This window comes from Dreissena polymorpha, chromosome 13 (genome assembly GCF_020536995.1).
Source record: "Dreissena polymorpha isolate Duluth1 chromosome 13, UMN_Dpol_1.0, whole genome shotgun sequence".
Taxonomy (NCBI): Eukaryota; Metazoa; Mollusca; class Bivalvia; order Myida; family Dreissenidae; genus Dreissena; species Dreissena polymorpha.
In genome coordinates this window covers 5,250,739-5,254,792 of record NC_068367.1, presented here as the reverse complement: position 1 = coordinate 5,254,792, position 4,054 = coordinate 5,250,739, and the positions used below count along the sequence as shown (strand labels likewise).

The 4,054-nt window shown below is 33.2% G+C and overlaps 1 long non-coding RNA gene across 1 annotated transcript; it reads left to right on the top strand.

Annotated features, from left to right (window-relative positions):
- The first annotated feature begins 212 nt into the window (after positions 1–212).
- LOC127855435 (uncharacterized) lies at positions 213–3,634 on the top strand. Its single transcript, XR_008037527.1, has 4 exons — positions 213–1,006; positions 1,506–1,701; positions 1,913–2,121; positions 2,427–3,634. It is a non-coding gene; the product is annotated as an uncharacterized LOC127855435 (long non-coding RNA).
- Positions 3,635–4,054: the final 420 nt, after the last annotated feature.

The following is a 4,054-nucleotide window of genomic DNA, read 5'->3' as shown; positions in this document are numbered from 1 at the left end:
AAACGTCACGAGAATGTGAAATTCAAAGCCGAAAAGCTAAAACAGTTGTCAGTATTAACAACGTCTGACCTAAATGAGATTGCAAATACCATTGATGCAGCTCAAGACAAAAAGATTGCATGCATAGAGACTGTTGTGTCTGCAAAGACAAGAAAGTGCCTTTGCAAGAGTTTGAGGAAGGTAAGATGACGGAGTGGTACACATGGCAGACGAAACGTTTCCCAAGGAAAAGTGACGTTGATAAAGAAACCAAAATGGTTACAATGACTGTTAAGGAAAAAGAGAAAGGAAAAATTGGTAACCTCGTTAATGATTTTCAACAAGAGATGGACAAATGTTCCGAGCACCTGTTTAACAGTCAAAATCAGTACGAATCTATCAGGAAACTGAAAATGAAACTAACCAAAAGAGATCTCATTTGTCACATCGATTTTTCTGAAAACTATTCATGTAAATACAATGAAGAAATCCAAAGCATTTACTTCGGGGCATCACAGCGTCAGGTTTCCCTTCACACCGGGGTCCTTTACACAGAAAATGCAATCCAAAGCTTTTGTTCTTTGTCGGATAACCTTAAGCACGGACCTGTCGGGATATGAGCACACCTTAAGCCCGTTTTGAAATTTGCAAAAGACAAATATCCTGAAATCCAGAACTTGTACTTTGTAAGTGACGGCCAAACCACCCAGTACATGTGCAAGGATAACTTTTATCTGCTCAGCACACTTCCATTTGAGGAAGGCTTCAAATGCGTTAACTGGTCGTTCATGGAAGCTGGCCACGGAAAAGGTGCCCCTGATGAGATTGGGGCAGTAATCAAAAGAGCTGCTGATGGGGTCGTGCTGCATGGCGAGGACATTGTAAACGCAGTATCTATGTATGACACACTTACTAAGAAGAGCATTGCTCCGCACCTGTTTCTTATAACGGATGGCCAGTTTGAGGAACAAAAAAAACTGCACCTAAAGATTTACAGGCGGTAAATGGCACCATGAAAATTCACCAGGTAAATATTTATACATAGTTTACAGTTTACAAATAGTAATAATGATAATAATAATAATAATGATAATAATAATAATAATAATAATAATAATAATAATAATAATAATAATAATAATAATAATAATGATACTAATACTACTAATAATAATAATGCTTATAATGATGATTATTATATATTATAATTGTAATTAATAGTGATGTTAATAAATAAATAAATCATTAATATTAATTATTTTTGTGATAATGAATGTTTACAACAATGATAAAATAAATTACGTTCATGATGATGTTGTTAATGAAAAATAATTTATAATATAACTCAATTTGTTGAAATTATTATCAGAAGGATATCGACCATATTTCAGTTGTAAAAGCAATACAGCTTTTATAGCGGATGCCTGTGTAGTTTAATGCTGTTTAATTTTTACCACTAAGTAGCCTTTATGAGCAGGAATCTCATTGTACAGACATATTCTGATTTATGCAACATACATTTACAGATATTTAATAGAGAGCCAGGTCAGTTCAAGTTTAGAGATGTCAGCTGTTTCTGTAGTTTTTCCGGTGATTGTGACTGTTTTACTCCAAAACATCACATGTTTCCTATCAATGAACAGAGGGCGACAGGTGATCCATCTGATACAGTTGCATCGGCAGACAGCGGAGAGGTTTAGGACTCGCGAGGATCTATACACAGTATGTTATCTTTTCAATGTTAACCTCAAATTTGATCAGGGTTGTTTCAAAATCTTAAAAGATAATAAAGAGGTTGTGATTTCAAACGCGTAACGCGTACTTGCACGAGATTTATCTTTATTATTTAATATGCGTCTTTTTCATAATTCATAAATCCTACATTAGAATCGCTCCCAAATAGTAACATGGATTTATGCTGGTTTTCTTACAGGATTTGAACATTTCGACGAGACACTGAAGGGCACGTACTGTGTTGTAACTTATGATGGAAAACCATTCCCTGGAATAGTTCAGGACGTTGATGATAATGAGGCTTATGATGGAAAACCATACCCTGGAATAGTTCAGGACGTTGATGATAATGAGGCTTATGATGGAAAACCATACCCTGGAATAGTTCAGGACGTTGATGATAATGAGGTAAGTTTAATGTTTAGCCTTGATGTTTTAATGTGCTTAATACCGGGGTATGTTGCCCATGATGTCTGCATAGGTACTTTGTAAACATTTGTTTGCGTGCTTCTAACAGGATGCTCCATTGTATCATCCAATATTTTTTTAAATACCACACTCACGTCGTATAAATAAAGGTTGTTTAAGATGTATATGCGAGATTTTGCAGGTTTTTACTACACTGTCTGTTCGACATAATGTTAATCAACTGCTAGCTTATGTTATTTGTTGTTGTATATCCTACATTACATAAAGTGTCTTGTATTTTGTAGGTAGAAGTCAGCGTTATGCACTGCATTGGTCCCAACCGATTCTTCTGGCCGCGGATGCAGGATGTGTTGTGGTACCCAAGTGACCAGTATATAACCCAAATTCCACCACCATCCAATATTGGAAGTCTGCATCAACAAATTGAGCCAGCCAAATGAGAACAAATAAAAGACGCTCTGAACTTGTAAAACATATAAAGGATATTAAATGAGTGTGCTCTGGACTTGTAAAACATATAGAGGATATTGAATGAGTGCAAGTTTCATAGACAATTAATTGAGTGAGTTTAATAAAATCATATTATGCGAGCCTCTGGCTAGCAAAATATTATTTTATTAAACGAGTTCAATAAATTTAGTATAAAACTTATTTAAAACGAATTTAATGTTCTAAAACATTTGTTCATGATTATAAAATACATTTATAAGTTCTTATTTGTTTGTTAAAAATAGTTGTTTGTTCTTTTGTTTGAGACTTAAAATAGCGGAATACAGAATGCACATTTTATTTTAAATTGTTTTAAACAAACATAGTAAACATTTATGATGTAAAACTATTGACCGACAATATAATATCGGACATAGAAGATATTACATGATTGTCTTTTGATATTGAATTTATTAAACGAGTTGGATACAATGATAAATTAAGAGGCTCTACCGAGCATTTTATCGTTTTATTGGATGAGTTTATTAAATTCAATGTCATAGAATAAGATCTGTTTTATCAATAAAAAGATAGAAGCTAGCGTCTATTAATTAGATTTTCATACATCTTTGCAGTGGAGTTCTTGGATAATATTCGATTGGGCTTCATTAACGTATTTTAACTCCTTTAAAGGCATGCTTCATGCATGTTCACTACCGTAACAACCGGTCACTACCGTAACATTAACTTCACTACCGTAAGAGCATCATTTTCCCTTAATAGTGACAAATGATGCATACAACACCTCGAAAAGTAATTGACTTCAATAAACAAAGTCATATGTAAGTATAAGCCAAAGTATGACATGTGCTTTGAAATATATGGAATTTTTAAGAAAATTATAAAGACAGACTTTTTCACCAATTTTACATTGCTGTCATTAAATGGTAAGAATTTCCATTTTTAATAATAATCTGGTTGAATATAAGGTAAAGATAAAAACTACTTAAGACGTTTATTCAACTGAATCAAACATCAATATGAAAAAAATTATTATTGCAAATAAATACGAATTTTAATTAATGTTACGGTAGTGAAAAAATGTAAACATTTATGTGAATTTATTTGATTGTCAGCAATAAATATTGAAATGTTATCGTTGCAGTTGTTATTATACCACAGATAAAGAGTACACGTATTAAATTACACAAATAAATGTATCATTTCTAAAACTTGGATTTTTTCTTTAAAAAAAAGGACATTTTCTGTTGAATGGCTCTGGTACACTGCAGAGGGTTTATATTACTAATAGAGTTTAACAGCTTGTAAGACGAGATTGACCAGTGAAGTGTGTATCATTGAATCTGTACATATTGGCTGCTTTCAGGGAAAACTGGGCTTAATGCATGTCAAATACAATTAGCCTGTGCATACTGATTAGCCTGTGCAATGCGCACAAGCTAATCAAGGACGACATTTCTGA